Below are 18,962 nucleotides of genomic sequence, written 5' to 3'. Positions count from 1 at the left end.
AGATAGAAATGGAGAGGTCGAGGAAGGGGAGGAAGGATTCTGAGACGGTCCAGGTAAAGTTGAGGCTGGGGTGGTACTAGCTCACCAAGCTGGAAATGACCTTGTTTACTGCCCACCAGCTAGTCCTCCACCCTCCAGGGCACAGCAAACACTGTGACATTCATAGTACAGTCTCTCTTAACATCGCAATGGTGTCACGAACCCACTGAAAAACCACAGAAAGCAGAGATGAGGGAGGGAGGCAGAGAAGTGAGAGGCAAAGAGAGAGAGAGACACACACAGGGAGAGAAATAGGGAGACAGAAGAGGAGAGACAGACACACTGTCTATGCCTATGAGGGAGAGGGAGCTGTGAGGGCTCACCTGGCTGAATAAATCTTAAATGATGAAACAAAATTCAGAGACAGATCTATAGTCATTGACAGTGTGGGGATGGCATTTCAAACCCATAGCCAAAGGAACAATGATGGGAACAATGTCATGGTGAGTTCTTCCTCTGTACCTAACACCATTCTGTCCCTGTCCTGGGAGTGTTTGATGAGGATGGAGTGGAGGGAGATTTACTCTTATCAATCCCAGGATTGTTCCTGCCCTGGATGTATACAGATGGCATTACATGTGGCATTACAGAGACAACATTTCTCTTTGTATAGCTTCTGCTGTCATTGCCCTGTCAATTTTGGTGGGAGACGGATACAATGGAGATGTCTGAGTCGTTGAAGTATGAAGCAAGCTCCATTAAACAATCCCTGGATGTTAGACTAACTCAGGACATTCACACACATAGGTCAGCTTCCGTCATTTGTACAGAAACCACCCTGAACCCCTCGATTAGATTCCAGTCTGAAACGCACTCCTCCATATCTGATATTCTTTATACAATCCACGCCGAGACCCTCAATTAAATGTGGACATCATTGCAGTGTTCTGATTTCTGTTCATTAAACAGCCATAATCATTCTCACTCAGTCCCATTTAGTTCCCATTTCTCCAAGTAGATTCTATCTCATTTGTTTTCTTTTTGACTGTTTTCCTTTTTTATCTGCATCCAAATGATATCCAGTGTCACTATTTCCAGTGTTAGTGTCTATAGTTAAAACATCTGACATCGCAATGTCCAGCATTACACTGTCCAATGTCACAGTCCGATCTCAAAGTATCTAGTGATAGTGTCCAGAGTGACAGTGTTGTAACCAGAGTGACAGTGTCCAGAGTTATTGTGCCTGGAGGTATGGTGTCCGGAGTGATACAGAAAAATGAAGCTGAACCAAAACCAACCTCCCGATCACTGGATTTGCAACACAGTGACATTCAACCATTCAATGACCCACAAAATCGTTCAATTGTTCCTGACCAGAATTTACAAATAACAGATCTTGGATGTCAAGTTTATAACTTAATAAATTGTTAATTTCTGTTTATGTCACTATGCAGAACACAGATGATCATAAACCCATGCACCCCCCCCCCCCCAATTCGCACACCAGCAGACAGTTAAGAGATAAACTTGTTTAAAATTTTAATTTGCCAGTTGATAACAGTTTCAATGATAAATAATAGGCCATCATGAAATCCTTTGATGCTGGGTTGTATTACAGGCACAAGAACTGTACACCATGTTTGAACGTAAAGTCACCAGTCAATGCGAACAAATTCTGCAGAACTGTGGAGACTAATACTCATTCCCGAAGACTCACATTCTCATCTCAGATCTTTTAACAAGTTAACAACTGGGGAAATAACTAGACAAAGTCAAACCAAAAAGAAGATCAGACCAGTCCAGCAACTTCCAAAGAAGCACTTCCTCCAAGCCCAAAATCCAGTCAGAGCGAGGTCACTCATGGTTTTTTCTTTCTTTCTCACCATTCTCTGTGATTACCTGCCTGGCAGCATTCCTCTTACTGACTGACCCATTCAATATCCATCCAGCTGTCAGTCCCTGAGCAGAACTACATCTCGGTGCTGAAGCGTCTGCTGTGTTCAGAGAGCAGTAATTCATCTGCATTATCTTTCCTGGCCAGATCCTAACAGCAAACATCAGTCTTTTGTCTGTCCAGTTTTTTTTTTAAAGAAGAACTAGTCACTGTTCAAATTTCAATTCTCAATTTGGACTCAGTTCCAAACCAAAATGAGAAAAATAAAAAAAATAGTGATGGTCACAACACTGGTCTTGCAGTGTCCAGCTGTACAGTGCCCACTCGTGCAGTGTTCCAGTAATGCAGTGTCCACTCGTGCAGTGTTCCAGTAATGCAGTGCCCACTAGTACAGTGTTCCAGTAATGCAGTGTCCACTCGTGCAGTGTTCCAGTAATGCAGTGTCCACTCGTGCAGTGTTGAGTATTATTGGTGGATGTGTCCCTGTGAGACTGGGCACAAGTAACCCCATCGACCTGTGACCAACCGCTTCAACTCCCCCTCCCACTCCACAATGACACTTCCTGCACCACCAAATCCAAGTTATCTGACGACTGGAGGAAGAACACCTCATCTTCTGCCTTGGGACCCTCAACCACATGGCATCAACATTGACATCACTAGTTTCCAAATCTCTCCTCTCCCCCAACCTCATCCCAGATCCAACCCTCCAAGTCGGCTCTCCCCTTTTGACCTGTCCATCTTCCTTCCAAACTATATGTTCGACCTTCCCCACCGACCAATCACAATCACCCCCCCCCCCAGCTGGATTTACTGAGCACCTTCCCAGCTACCTTTCCCAAAAGCCACACCCTCACTCTATTTATCTCTCAACCCCCTTACTCCCCCACATTCCTGATGAAGGGCTTATACCTGAAATATCGGTTCTCCTGCTCCTCGGATGCTGCCTAACCTGCCGTGCTTTTCCAGCACCACACATTTTGACTCTTACAGTGACGAATGTTACAGTGCTAAGTCTCACAGCACCCAGTGTTACAGTGGATAGTATTAAGGTATCCAATCTCCACAGTGCCCAACACTATCGTGCCCAGCCTCACACTGTCTTGTGTTCCAGTAGCCATGTTATAGCATGCAGTCTCACTGTGCCTGGCCTCCACAGCAGCCAGTGTTATACTATACAGTCTCACAGTGCCCAGTTTCACAGTGCCCAGTCTCTCAGTGTTTCCAATGTCTCACCCACCACCCCTACCACCATCACCGAGGTTTACTCTGTCCCAACCTCTAACCCAGCCCCAGTTTTACCAAGTGTCCTGTTTCGGAGATATTCCTCCATGCACTGTACTGCCGTGTTGTCCATGTTGGGGTCAAACTTATTTGCAAAGAAACATCTCTGACGGACCACCCAATGTAGATCTCCTGCCCCATACACACAGACCAAGTGGCGATACCTTCCCGTGCAGGGAGGGTATAGGGCACCCCTCGCAACGTCACCAGCCTCAAAGGACCACTTTACTGCCCGGCCAAGTGTCCTGGTGGCTGCTTGGGTGTACGGGATGGAGCCTGGTACATTGGGCATTCTGTGCAGGGTAGCCCACACATGCTCGTCCGGGCTGTAGGTATCCTCCGACCACTTGAGGAAGGCCTGGATCTCGGCACTGTCAAACACATGGCCAGCAAACTCTCTGGAGGCCATGAAGTAGGCACTGCCCATGAAGATGGAGGGGCTGATGTTCGGCTGGTCTTTCAGTTGCGCCGTCAAGATGACTTGGTCGAGGGTATCGTGGTGGTATTGCCAACATTTCTAAAAGGCAAGTGCAAGAGAGAGTGAGAGAGATGAGAAAGCAGAAATGATAGCTTTTCAACTTCACCTATGGCTTTTTCCCTCCCCGACTCCTCTGCACTCTCCTCGCCCCCAGCTCCAGCAATATCCATGCACACTCCTTCTCTCAGTTACTCACCTTACAGTGGAGAACAAGGCCATTCAGCCCCTCAGGCCTTTCTCACTCCTATTGCCTAGTGCCAGTCACCTGCCAATTTCCCCATATCCCTGCCTCCCAAACCATCTCCCAATGCTCATTCGCTGAGTAAACATAAAACTCATCCTCAAGCTCTCCCACTGGATCTGGCTTCAAGCTGTGCCCTCTGGTTATAAAGGTTGAGAGCACCAGAAAAATAGATCCTTCAGCCCACCGTGTCTGCGCTGGCAAAACAGGCTCCTTGCTACTCCAGTCTCATTTTCCAGCACTGGGAACATTGCCTTTCATGCCTCACCAGTGCAATGGAGACACTTTCCTGTGGTCATCAACTCCTGGAGTGGGACTTGAACACAGAGCTTTTGCCTTAGAGAGAAGGACATGGTGTGCAGGGATATAGTTCTTTGAAAGTTGCATTGCAGATAGACAGGGTGGTGAAGTAGGTGTTTGATACCTTTACCTTCATTGGTCAGGGCATTGAGTATAGGAGTTGGGATGTAATGTTGCAGCTGTAACAGAGATGGATAGAGCTCTGAAAGATAGTGGAATCAAGGGTTATTGGGATAAGGCAGGAACAGGATACTGATTGTGGATGATTAGCCATGATCATAATGAATGGTGATACTGGCTCGAAGGGCAGAATGGCCTACTCCTGCACCTATTGTCTCTAAGTAGGAGTATCTTTGATTATCTCTGATATGCCTTTGCCATTACCAAGTGTGATCTATTGTCTGTAGAGGACATTGGTGAGGCCACTTTTAAAATACTGCATACAATTCTGGTCGCCCTTCGAAAGAAAGGATGTTGTTAAACATGAGAGGGTGCTGAAAAGATTTACCAGGATGTTGCCGAGATTGGAGGGCTTGAGCTACAGTAAGAGGTTGAATAGGCTAGGGCTATTTTCCCTGGAGGGTCAGACGCTGAGGGGTATCCTTACAGAAGTTCATAAAATCAGGAGAAGCATGGATAGATGTTGAAATAATCAGCCAGATGATAGTACACTTCACACAGCTTCCTTTATCACATACATGCAAGAAGACTCAACCAGCCGGGTCAAAGCCCACCCTTGCCTGGAGAGTCTGAATCAGGCAGTTGCAATCATACTTTTACACACAAATCAGCGTTCCCCTTTCACGAATTACATTTTGATTTCAAGCCTTAGCAACACAAATGATCAATCAGATCCTGATCTAGGTACGTGACGTTTAGCATTAGATCATTGACCTTAAACTTCTACAACACCTATTGAGTGTTGTTTCGGTCTTCCTGCCTTCTCACTTAATGGGAGCCAGTTTCAGTAAGCGAGCTAGCTTGCTTACGTGCTGGCTGCACTTTTCTGTTGCTGCTCAGAATTGTTTAGCTGACCTCCTTTTCTGTTCTTGCCCCATTTTGATTCCTTCCAGGTCGGCTCTATAGCCAAAGGTCTTTTCCCAACGGTGGGGGAGTCCAAAACTAGAAGCATAGGTTTAAGTTGAGAGGGGAAAGACCTGAGGGATTACTTTTTCACGCAGTGGGTGATGTGTGCCTGGAATGAGCTACCAAGAGGTGGTGGATGCGGCTGGTACAATGACAATATTTAAAAGGCATCTAGATGTGGACATGAATAGGAATAGGTTAGAGAGATATGTGCTAAAGGCTGGCAAATGGGACTAGGTCAGATTAGGATGCCTGGTCAGCGCAGACAGGTTGAACTGAAGGGTCTGTTCCATACTGTATGATGCTGTGACTCCATGCTCTCTGGTTATTGAGGTTTAGAGCACCAAAATAATAAGTTGCCCTTCAGCCCATCGTGTCTGCACTGGTCAAAAAGACCACCTTCGAACTATTCTCATCCCATTTTGTAGCACTTGGCCCATACCCTTGAGTGTCTCACAAAAGCAATGAAGACACCTTCCTATGGCCATCAGCTCCTGGAGTAGGATTTGAATCCAAAGCTCTTCTCTCAGAGTGAAGGACACCACACATTAGGTTCTCTACAGTATGAAAACAGGCCATTTGGCCCAACAAGTGCACACCAATCCTCTGAAGAGCAACCCATCCACACCCATTATCCTACTCAATATTTACCCTTGACTAATGTACCCGAACACTATGGGCAATTTAGCACGACAAATCTACCTGGCCTGCACATCTTTGTGGATTGTGGCAGGAAACCAGAGCACCCGGAGGAAACCCACGCAGACATGGGGAGAATGTGCAAACTCCACACAGACAGTCGCCCAAGGCTGGAATCGAACCCAGGTCTTTGGCGCTGTGAGGCAACAGTGCTAACCACTGAGCCACCGTGCCACCCCTTCCGCAAGACACAAGGCACTTTATTTACATTGTGTCAAAAGATATCTTTTATCCTCGGTCCTCGTGGCATCATGCATGGTAGATATGGATCCTTGGTTACCAAGGGGATGATAGATAGTATGCAGGAATGTGGATGGTGGAACAGGATCAAAAGGGCCAATGGCCTACTCTTGTTCCTTGTATATATGGGAGCAGATTTTCTTTTTCCAACTTACATCGGAACTTGCCATCATCTCATACAAATGTAGTTTAGGCTTCATTTGCATTTCAATTCCTCAGATCTCCCCACCATGCCTCTAACCCAAAATCTTACATCTGCATTCCATTGCACTTGTACAATCGGTGAACAGTGAAGTATATTTCCTTGTCTTCATTACCGAGTGCTCACCCTGTACCCATTGAATAAACCTCACCCCAATCTCCTTTGTTCCAATGGGAGCATCGTTGACCTTTCCAACTGTGCCATCCAACTTAAATCCTGGCACCATTCTGCGAAATCTCCTCCCTGTCCTGAGGGCCCTCACATCGTTTTATAGTCACCGGAAATGACCACAACAATCCAACTGGGGCTAAACCAATTCGACATGCAGCATAACTCAACCATTTATTGGCATCAATGCCTCTATTTATGAAGCCTTCTGCTTTTCTACGCTCTTATGGCCTCCCCCATCTTCTAATGTCGATGAATGTTTATTGCCAGATCCCTCTAATCCTGCGCACTCTTTACGATTGTGCCATTACATTTCTATTACCTCTCCACATCCTTCTCCCAAAACACATCCTTCTCTTCTGTATTCACCTCTGACTGGATGCTGTCTGTTCACTGTGGTGACTCTGGACAATTCACATCATCCTCACCATTTGCCAATCCTCCAGGTTTATCATTGCCCCAAATATGGGCATTCTGCCACATACTCCAAGATTGATATCACTGACATATTGAATAAAAGCAGTCGTCTATTTAGGGCTGAGAAACGGAAACATTTAACTTACAGGATAGTGAAGTTATGGAATTCTGTACCACAGAAAGCTGTAGAGTTTGAGTCATTGAATATTTCCAAGAATGCGATTCACAAATATTTAGGTTTCAAAAGCATCAAAGGCATGGGGAGAAAGCGGTAGTATGGCATTGAGATAGAGGATTAGCCACGATCATATAGTATGGTGGGCCTCATTAAGGGCCAAATCATCTTCTCCTGCTCCGGGTCTTGATGTTTATATGTCCCAGCTGTGTGGATCATTCCCACCTACCAACCTACCAACCTCTCGTCCAAAACAAGATCCATGAATCAGGGCTTGTGTTGTCAATTTTGTTGTTCAGCTGTTTTTATCTAGTGCCTAGTGAAACATTTCATTGAATTCAGTTCAGACAACATTCTCTGCATTCAAATTCTCAGCTACTTCATCAATGCATGATGCGAGGTTGGAGACTTACCTTTTGAAAACCTGCACTGGCTTTGCTTCATTAATTTGATCTAAAGCAGGTTGGTGCGAATTGCAGCCGTAACTACCAGCATGAATGTCAAGTGCATGATATAAAGTAAACTAGGATCCATGTGGTGTGAGCCTCGGAGACCCAGGTTCAAGTCGCTTCTGTTCCAGAGTTGTGCGATAACATCTTTGAACAGGTTCATCAGTAAATGTAAGAGCATTAACAAGTCGGGACAGGAGTCGGACATTTGGTCCCTCAAGCCAGCTTCACTCGGATCGTGGCTGATTCAACATTCCTCAAGTCCATGTTCTTGCCCTATCCCCGTAACGTTTAATTCCCCAACTGAGCAAGAATCTATCCATCTGAGCCTTAAATATATACAAGGACAGCTCTCTGTGGCAAGGAATTCCAAAGATTCACAACCTTCTGAGAGAGGAAATTCCACCTCATCTCAGTCTCAAACTGGTGCCCCTTTATTCTGAGACAATACCCTCCCCCCCCGGACCTGGACTCTCCCATGAGGAGAAACATCCTTTCAGCATTTACCCAGTCAAGCCCCTTAATCCTGTCCATTTCAATGGGGTCACCTCTCATTCTTCGAAACTCCAGTGAGTAGAATCCCGTTTAGCCTTTTGTTTTTTAAGATAATCCCTCCATAATGGGGCCATCCCACTGAACATTCTCTTAACTTCCTCCAATGAAACAACATGTTTTCTGAAATAAGGTGAACAGAAGTGCTCACAGTATTCCAGATGTGCTCTCACAAGCACGTTGCACATTTGCAGTAAGACTTCCTGACTTTTATACTCCAACCCCCCTTCAAATAAGGGCAAACATTCCACTTCAGTTCTAAAGAAAGGTCACCAGACTCGAAACATTGACTCTGTTTTCTCTCTATGAATGCTACCCGACCTGCTGAGTCTCTCCAGAAATTTCTGTTTTCGTCCAACATTCCATTAGTCTTCCCAATTACCTGCTGCCCTCGTGTGCAAGCTTTCCATGTTTCATTCACTACTTCCCCCAAGTCCCTTTGTGTTGCAGCTTTCTGAAGCTTTCTCCATTTAAATAATATTCTATTCTTTTGATTTCCCTTCCAAATGAACAATTTCACATTTTCCCACATTGCACTCCATTTGCCAACATTTTTGCCAACTTAACCTATCGATATCTGACTGTAAAGCACATAAGACAACATTTTTTACTGTAACTCGATTATACATGACAGTAATATATCAGCAAGGTTTGAGAAGGTTTGTAGTTCAGGTTGAGGTTCTAGATGTAGGTTTTGCTCACTGAGTTGGAAGGTTCGCTGAAGATGTTGCCTAGTATGGTGACAAAACATCTGAAAATGAACCTTCCAGCTCAACGAGCAAACCTACATCCAGAGTAATATTTCAAGTCAACCTCAGAGTACAACGGGATCTTGATCAGATGGGCTAATAGGCCGAGGAGTGCCAGATGGAGTTTAATGTCGATAAATGTGAGGTGCTCCATTTTGGAAAGGCAAATCAGGGCAGGAATAATACACTTCATGGAAAAGTCTGGGGAGTGATGATGAAACAAGGGATCGTGGAATGCAGATTCATAGTTTCTTGAAAAAGGAGTCGCTGATAGACAGGGTAGTGAAGAAGTCGTTTGCTACACTTGCCATTATTGGTTAGTGCGTTGTGTGTAGGAGTTGGGAGGTCATGCTGTGGCTGAACAGGACATTGGTTTGGCAATTTCTGGAATACAGCATGCAATTCTGGTCTCCCTGCTATAGGAAGGATGTTGTGAAACTTGAAAAGGTTCAGAAAAGATTTACAAGATGTTGCCAGAGCTGAATGTGGAAATGCAGGAGATTGGTACTAGATGTGGAATAATTGCAGACACAATGGGCTGAATGGCATCCTTCCACAAGAATTCTTTAATTCTGTGACTGGTGCAGAGGGAGATTAACTTCAAGGTTCATGTTATCAGGAGGGACACCAAAGCCCTTAGCTGAGTGGTCAGAAAACTCCCTACTCTTTATTTGAACTAAGGCATAACCTGTCTCCACCACTATCATAGCATAAGTCAGCCATTCGTCCCTTCAAGTCTGCTCCACCATTCAAGAAGATCACTGCTCTTCTGGTTGCAATTTCAATTCCACATTTCTATCGTTTGTTCCGGGGTCCTTATCTTTTTTTTAAAACAAGGTCACCTTGCTCACCCTTTTATAACTTCATCAACTCAGCCTTCACAACTTCGTACAGAAGAGATTTACACAGTGCAACAGCCCTCACAGGGGAAAATAATTCTGCAAGGCAATGGTGAGGCCACTTTTGGAGTATTGGATAAATTTGTGATCGCCCTGCTGTTAGAAGGGTGTTGTTAAACTGCAAAGGATGCAGAATAGATTTACAAAGATGTTGCCAGGACTGCAGTTATAAGGAGAGGCTAGATAGGCTAGGACTTTTCTCACTGGAGTATTGGAGGGTGAAGGGTGACCATATAGAAGTTTATAAAATTGTGGGGGAAATCAATAAAAGTGAATAGCCCCAGGATGGGGGAGTCCAAACCCAGAGGGCATAGGTTTAAGGTGAGACCTGAGGGTGGTGCAAATACGGAGCAAGTTGCCAAAAAGAATTGTTTTGGTGGGTACAATTACAAGATTTAACAGACGACATAAATAGGACAAGTTTAGAGGGATATGGACCAAAGACAGGATAAGGGGACTAGTTCCAATTAGGATACCTGGTTGGCAGAGATGAGTTGGACGAAAGGGTATGTTTCGGTGCTGTAGGACTCTGACGATATCTTATTCTACAGAACATCTTGTCAAACCTACAAGAGAAAGCAATGTCCCATCAACTACCTTATCATGTCCCCTCAGAGAAATTTATACATTTCAAAATGATCTCTCAGATTTCCAAACTTAAATGTGTAAAAGCCAATTTGTTCAACCTTCATCCCTGGGAAAAAGGCAGGTGAAACTTGCTGTCAATGTAATTATTTTATGTTTTAAATGAGAGAAAAATGTACAGACTGATTCTGATGTGGTCTCATCAAGGCCTTGTATGGCATTCTCTCCACCCCTCAGGTCTGGAAGTGGACTCTACATTTTGAAGAAAAATGTCTGTACTAATGGACTCTGGACTAGAAAGGACTCTGTTTGTTGGTAATTAACTATCATATGGTTTGTTGGGCTTATCACCTGCACTGTCTTGCATGTCCCTGGGTCTGGCAGGTCTTACTGTGAGCTGGGAGGCTCGTGGGTCGTCCTGAAAGCTGTCACCCTGAGAGCCGGAGGGTGGGTAGGCCATCCTGTGAACCTGAAGGTTGGTAGGCTGTCCCGAAAGCCGGAGGGTGGGTAGGCCACCCTGATGACAGTCTTCCCGAGAGCTAGATGGTGGGTAGACCATTCTGAGCACCGTCATCCTGAAAAGGGGTAATCGGGATGGGCTGTCCTAGAGGTGGTCGAAAGCTGTATCAGAGCAGCCAAGAGCCAGAAAGCGTGTAGGGGCGGGCTGAGATCCAGAAGGCTTGTGGGCTGCCCTGCACGCTGTCATCCCAGGGAAGGGGACAGGCTGTCCTAGAGGTGGCCGAAAGGTGTGCCAGGATAGCCATTGGCCAGATGGCGCATCGGGGTGGGTGAGAGCACAATGGTACGTAGGGGCAGACCGAGAGCGAGAAGGTGGGTAGCCGTCCTCAGTGCTGTCACCCCAGGTGGGTAGTGGGGCGGGCAGTCTTAGAGGTGGTCGAAAGGTGTGTCAGGGCGGACCGAGAGCCGGAAGGCGCTTGGTGGGGGCTGCTATAGAGTGGTCGGAAGTTGGGAGGGACGGGGGCTTGCTGGGTCTGCATTGTCTGCACTTTTTAACGTAACAGGATTCTCTTATGCATAAATGTCATTGTTGCTGTCTTTTCATATTTGAAACTGGGATTTGTGGTTTGTCCTCAATTCCCTGTAAACTGGTTGAACGGTAGGGTTTGGGGCCGAGCTTTGCTGCTCCTCTCCCTTGTAAAATTGCTGTTGTATACAGCTGTAAATGTTAACTGTTGTGCTGTATCCTCTTTTTTGGTACTTGTTTAATAAAATAAAAAAAACAGGGGAATGCTCCTCTCCCTTGTAAAATTGCTGTCTCTTGTATACAGTTGTAAATGTTAACTGTTTTTGTAAACTGTTTCATAAAATTTATAAACAGGAGATTCAGAGGTCTTCTTGATTTCGGGGACTGACTCTGTGCTGGCTGGGTCACAGTCAGTGTGTTACTGTTGGTTTCTGCTTGTTTTTTGTGTGGGGGAAACCTGATTCCTGAACTGGCTGAATTATTTAGCCAGTTTGTTAACTGGCATTCCTTTACTGAGGACTGATTGTTAAACTCCTGATGCACAGACCGTGTTTCAGGTGTAACTCTGTTCTCATTAGGGGATTGTTGTTTCACTGACTGGTTATAGTCTGTGTGTTACTCTTCTTCACTTTTGAGAAAAGGACAATGTTAATTTTGTGGTAGGGCTTAGCCCTTGGACTCTAGTTTTGTTTTTTGTATGTGTCCTCACTGTTTGGACTGAGCCCTTGTAGAAGACATACATTTTACCAGAGGAGCTGTTCCTGTGGGGAGGTCTAGCTCTGAGACTGGGCCTCTGAAGATTGAACACCTGTGTGTGTGCTGGGAGGTGAGCATTTGCTGTATCCTGGAGTTTGGGAGAAGACCTTCCTTTCAGGAGTGGACCAAAACCCCTGTGAGTTAACCACCTTTACAATGTACTGTGTTCCTGTGAGTGGGCCTGGCTCTCCAAGGATGTGCCAGGACTCCATGGAGACTGAACACCTGTGTGCTGTGGGGTGTGCATTTGCTGCCTTTGGGAGTGGACTCTTACCTTGGTTGTAGACCTTGTTTTTAGCAGTGGACTCTATTTCTGACAACACATGTAAACTGGAGTGGACTCTGTTCCTGAGAACTCTAATTTTTTTGAAGACTCACTATTTGGACTCTGTGTACCAGAAAGGACTCCATTTTTTCACAATTAACTCTATTGTGTTTCTTGTTGGGCTTATCACCTGCACTGTCTTGTGTGTCCCTGGGTCTGGCAGTCCTTACTGTGAGCTGGGACGTTCATGGGTCGTCCTGAAAGCTGTCACCCCGAGAACCAGAGGGTGGGTAGGCCACCCTGATGCCAGTTGCCCCTAGAGCCAGTAGATGGGGAGGCCATTCTGAGCGCAGTCGTCCTTAGAAGGGGTAATCTGGATGGGCTGTCCTACAGGTGGTCGAAAGGTGTGTCAGGCCGGACTGAGAGTCGGAAGGCGCGTAGGGGCGGGCTGCCTTAGAGCGGCCAGAAGGTGGGAGGGATTTAGGTGGGGGGTGGGGGGTGGAGGCTTGCTGGTTTTTTGGGGGTCTGTATTGTATGCTCTGTTTCTTACACAGTTGGACTGTCTTATATGTACGGAATGTCATTGTTACAGTTTGTAATGATTGAAACTGGGATTTGAGGTTTGTCCTCCTTTCCCTGAAAACCGGTTGAATGTCAGGGTTTGGGGCTTGGCTTTGTAATTCCCCTCCCTTGTAAAATTGCTGTTTCTCTGTATACAGCTGTAAATGTAATTGTTTGTATAAACTGTGAATTGTTTAATAAAATATAAATAAACAGGACTGTCTGTTTCCTTTCTTCCTGGTGATGGAATATAAATTGTGAGGAGCAATTATAAATGTTGTCTGCGAAAATCACAAAGCTGAATCATGAAAGAGGAAGGGGAGTGTAGGTTAAGCTAGATATACTTGTACAAACAGTTATAAGCATCTGTTTCCCACTTCTGCAAAAACAAAAACCACAATCAAGAGGTCATAAGGCTCAGTGTGGACGAAGACTGAGAGGAAATGTTGCTTTTGCAAGCAAGGAAGCAGATGGCAGTGAAGGAGGATATATACGCCAACAATAGACCACAGAGGGATGTGGTGAAATGGCCAAGCAAAACCTGTACTGTTACGCACAAGGCCAGATAAGGCAAGAGATAAACAAGAGGAATGGGCACTGGGTTTAGAGTAGTGGGAGGAGGGAAAGGGAAATGAATTGTTTCAAGGTTTTGTACTGTGTGCCTACCTTGTAGATACCACTCTTGCAAGAGTATATCAGATGATACTGCTGCTGCAGATCTTGTCTTGGACTGAAATTATTGAAGTGAGTGGGTTCTATTTCCCACATAAATTAAGATTTACACACTTGTTGTTTTTCACTGCATCTGACACCTACACACATGACATGGGTACAAGGGAAAAATAAGCATGACTGCTGTCGGGTGGTAGTGGAAGAAAAATAAACAGGCATGTCAAGGGATCTGCTCACTGAGAGCTGGCTCGAGGGGAGCTGGATCAGCATATGAAGGACTCTTCAATCCTCTTGAGGAGAGGAGACTGACTTCGAAACAGCTTCAGTGTGTCTTATGTGCTGCTGTTGGTGTCCTCCTACTGAAAAGGAGTTTCAAATTTTTTTTCATGGTTTGTTGTGATTGTTTTCTGGGGTTTCTTTCTGCTTATTTCTGTTCATTTGAAGCTGTGCTCAGCTGTACAGGCAGCTACTACCACCACTGCTGCTATAGTCTGGGCCTGCTCCTCCGACTGAAGCCTGGACCTCGCCTGCACCCCTGCTGCTGCTGCCTGGGCCTACCTACACCTGGAGAATACTTTGACTGCTACTCCTGAGGCTGCTTCTGAAAAAAAATAAACAGGATGATCAGATGTTCTGTTCACTCTGAGCTGGCTCTGAGGAAGCTGGATCCGTGTCAAGGACTCCATGTGTAAACAAAATGGTGAGTTGGTGACTGGATAATGGCCTCTGTGAAGTTATTCCTGATGTAGGGGTTTCCTGCTCCTCTGATGCTGCCTGACCTGCTGTGCTTTTTCAACACTGCTCTAATCTTGACTGTAATCTCCAGCATCTGCAGTACCCACTTACAGTCATAGAGATGTACAGCATGGAAACAGATCACCGGTCCAAATTGTCCAGGCTGACCAGATATCCCGACCCAATCTAGTTCCACCTGCCAGCACCCGGCCTATATCCCTCCAAACCCTTCCTATTCATATACCCATCCAAATGCCTCTTAAATGTTGCAATTGTACCAGTCTCCACCACATCCTCTGGCAGCTCATTCCATACACGTACCACATTCTCCATGAAAATGTTGCCCCTCAGGTCTCTTTTATATCTTTTCCCTCTCAACCGAAACCTATGTCCTCCAGTTCTGGATTCCCCGACCCCAGGGAAAAGACTTTGGCTATTTATCCTATCCATGCCCCTCATAATTTTGTTAACCTCCTATAAGGTCACCCCTCAGCCTCTGATGCTCCAGGGAAAACAGCCTCAGCCTGTTCAGCGTCTCCCTTTAGCTCCAATCTCCAACCCTGGCAACATCCTTGTAAATCATTTTGGAATCCTTTCAACATCTTTCCAATAGGAAGGAGACCAGAATTGCATGCAATATTACAACAGGGCCTAACCAATGTCCTGTACAGCCACAAATGACCTCCCAACTCCTGTACTCCATACTCTGATCAATAAAGGAGCATATACCAAACGCTGCCTTCACTATCCTATCTACCTGCAACTCTGCTTCAAGGAGCTAGGAACCTGCACTCCAAGGTTTCTTTGTTCAGCAACACTCCCAAGGACCATTAAATGTTTAAGTCCTGCTAAGATTTGCTTTCCCAAAATGCAGCACCGCACATTTATCTGAATTAAACTCCATCTGCCATGTCTCAGCCCATTCGCCCATCTGGTCCAGATCTTGTTGTAATCTGAGGTAACCCTCTTCACTGTCCACTACACCTTCAATTTTGGTGTCATCTGCAAACTTACTAACTGTACCTCTTATGCTCGCATCCAAATCATTTATGTAAATGACAAAAAAATAGAGGGCCCAGCACCGATCCTTGTGGCACTCCACTGGTCACAGGCCTCCAGTCTGAAAAACAACCCTCCACCACCACCGTCTGTCTTCTACCTTTTGAGCCAGTTCTGTATCCAAATGGCTAGTGCTCCCTGTATTCCATGAGATCTAACCTTGCTAATCAGTCTCCCATGGGGAACCTTGTTGAATACCTTACTGAAGTCCATATAGATGACATCTACTACTCTGCCTTCATTAATCCTCTTTGTTACTTCTTCAAAATTCACCCAGACAATCTCTGACACCTTTCCCCTTCCTGGACCTCTCCATCTATGGCAACCGACTAACCGCAGACATCTACTACAAACCCACCACCTCCCACAGCTACCTGAAATACACCTCCTCCCACCATGCCCCTGTAAAAACATTATCCCTTATTCTCTGCCTCTGCTGCATTTGTTCCCAGGAGGACCACTTCCATCACAGAACATCTCAGATGGTGTCCTACCTCCAAAAACTACAACTTCCTCTCCCACATGGTTGACAATGCTCTCCAGTGCATCTGCTCCATTTCCTGTACCTTCATCCTTAAACCACACCCCTCCCAACACAACAGAGACAGTACCCCTTGGTCCTCACCTTCTACCCCACCAACATCCAGATACATTGCATTATCCTTCACCACTTCTGCCACTTACAAACAGACCGCACCATTAGGGACATATTTTCCTCTGCACTCCATCTGCATTTCAGAGACCATTCCCTCTGCAACTACCTTGTCAGATTCACACCCCCTACCAACCCACCCTCCCCTCCTGGCACCTTCCCTGTCCTCTGGAAGAAGTGCAAAACCTGTACCCACACCTTCCCCCTCACCTCAGTCCAAGGCTCCAAAGGATCCTTCCACATCTGACAGAAGTGTACTTGTACCTCCACCAATGTTATCTACTGCATCCATTGCACCTTATGTGGTCTCCTCTACATCGGGGAGACAGAACTCTGACTTGTGAATTGTTTCAGAGAACATCTCTGGGACACCCACACTCACCAACCAACCCCACCGCCTCTGGCTGAATACTTTAACTTTCCCCGTCTGGATTGATGGTGCTGGAAGAGCACAGCAGTTCAGGCAGCATCCAAGGAGCTTCGAAATCGACGTTTCGGGCAAAAGTCCACTAATCCAGAATCTGGTTTCCAGCATCTGCAGTCATTGTTTTTACCACTTTAACTCCCCCTCCCACCAAGGGCATGCAGGTTCTGGGCCTCCTCCATCACCAAACCCTTACCAGCTGACGCCTGGATATTCCACCTTGGAACCCTGCAACCAGGCAGATCATTGTTGATTTCACTAGTTTCCTCATTTCCCCACCCCAACTTATCACAGTCCCAAGCCTCCAACACAGCACCACCCTCCTGACCGGTCCACCTTCCTTCCCACCTGTCCACTCCACCTTCCACAAACCCCCCCCCCCACATACCTTCATCTGTCTATCACTTTTCCAGCTTCCTTCCACCCCCAGCCCCACACCCTTCCCACTCATCTCTCAGCCTCCTGGCCCACAAGCCTCATTCCTGATGAAGGGCTTATATCCGAAACATTGATTCTTCTGCTCTTCAGATACTGCCTGAGCTGCTGTGCTTTTCCAGTGCCACATTCTTGTCTCTGATCTCCAGCATCTGTAGTCCTCACTTTCTCCTCCACTCTTAACCTACCTACATTCCTGTACACTCTCGTAATCAGTCTATATCCCTCCTTATCCCAGGCCCAGCCCTCTCTTTTTACGCCATCCCTTTCACCTGACCGTCTTCCTTTCCACCCATCTGCTCCCCCCCCCACCCACTGTCCAATCACAGCCACCTCCTCCCTGCATCCACCAATCGCCATCCCACCCACCTTTCCCCAGCCCCACACCCCCATTTTGTCTGCAGCCCCTTCCTCTCCCTGGGTTCTGATGAAAGTTTCCGACCTGAAACATCAATTGCCCTTCTACTCTGTTTGCAGCTGAACTCTCTAATTCCTCTCTATTCCTTTGTACGTTCTGAACCTCCCTCCATGCAGTTGAACAATTTTAACAACCTTGTCTCTCTTTGTACAGTCGGGAGTGAAGGACTGGAAGAGAGAGAGAGGGATGATGGAGGGAGGGAGGATGGAAAACACTTGGATGGAGAGAGGCCCAGCAGACAGGAATGCGGTTACATTTTTGAACCCTGGTGCAGGATCCGACTCAATCACGTTGGAGCCGTTCAGAGCTCTGAGGCTGCGGACTATCTCCCGGTTGGTCTTCAGGGGGAAGTCTTGGACACACACGTTGATGAAGTACCTCCAGGGGACAGGGCTCTCCAGCAGCTCCTTCATGCAGTTGAGATCTGCCTGAACTCTGCTCCAGCCAGATTAGGTGACCCACTCCAGCTTGGCTGCGACAAAGACATTGTGGAAACACGAAGCGATGGCCCGAACGGCCGCATGAAATTGACTCAGGGATTTGCGGTCCACGTGGATACAGTAGACATTCTGTGGGGCGTAAATGCTCCGTAGAAGCCTCTCGAACATCTCAATGCTCTGGTGGATAGCCATGGAGTAAGCCAAGGGGAAGTGTTCCTCCTCAGGGCTCAGGGGGACAGTGATATACTTACGGGCCCTCACAAACGATCTGCAATTTCGGGTCATGTTCAGATAATCTCCCTCAGTGACGGCCTGGTGCTTGAGGGGGATAGTAATGGAGTTGAGGAGGGCCCTTTCCACCTCCTGCCTGTCCCCCTGGATGATCTGCCAGCAGGTGGAGTTCTCTTCGACCAGCAGGAGGTGTTCCTGCATTGGACTGGCGCCTGGTTTCACCAGCCTGAGGGTCAGCCGGCTCCCTCCTCTCTGGACCAGCAGCCATTGCACAACAAGACCACACTGAGCACACACAGCGCTGATCTGAGGCACGACCAGTGGGCACAACGCTGGCTCAGCTTGGGCACAGCGCTTTCCAGAGGGCAGTGTCCCCAGCCTACAGGCGAGAGGCAAACGCAGAATGGATGCTCTCTGTGCTGGGCAGCACTGCCTTCACTAGACCGTGCGGAAGGAGTGACTGCAATTTGCTGGAGAGGTCGCCCCAGCCAGTCCCCTCTCCTTGTTAGACTCTTGTCTTTCCTTTTCCTCAAGATTCAACGAAAAACTCCGACTTTCACTCCCTCTCCCCCCAGAACTGCTCTCCCTCTGGAATTCCTCTCCCACTTTAACACCTCTCCCTCTATCTGTGACCCCTTTGTAAGCCCTCTCCCTCTATAATCCTTCTCCCTTTGTAATCCCTCTCCTCCACTAACTCATCCCTCTCCCTCAGTAACTCCTCTCTTGTTCCTCCTCTCTTTCTGTCCCTCTGTAACTCCTCGTTCTCTCTCTCTGTCTCACTAACTCCTCTCCCTCTCCCTGTCTCTCTCAGTAACTCCTCCCGCCCTCCTCTGGATGATACCCAGCCAATGTTCCGTTGTTTCTCTCTCGGAGTCCGGGCTCCCCTCGCTCCTGTCTGCCTGCTTGGCTACAGGCGTTTCCTTTCCCGGTCT

General features: G+C 46.8%; 1 pseudogene; it reads right to left on the bottom strand.

Annotated features, from left to right (window-relative positions):
- Positions 1–3,131: 3,131 nt before the first annotated feature.
- On the bottom strand, positions 3,132–18,247 carry LOC140454344 (beta-1,3-galactosyl-O-glycosyl-glycoprotein beta-1,6-N-acetylglucosaminyltransferase 3-like; annotated as a pseudogene).
- Between the last annotated feature and the right edge of the window lie 715 nt (positions 18,248–18,962).

This window comes from Chiloscyllium punctatum, chromosome 29 (assembly GCF_047496795.1).
Source record: "Chiloscyllium punctatum isolate Juve2018m chromosome 29, sChiPun1.3, whole genome shotgun sequence".
Lineage (NCBI taxonomy): Eukaryota > Metazoa > Chordata > Chondrichthyes > Orectolobiformes > Hemiscylliidae > Chiloscyllium > Chiloscyllium punctatum.
Note: the sequence above shows the minus strand (reverse complement) of the source record. Positions and strands in the feature narration are given on the sequence as shown.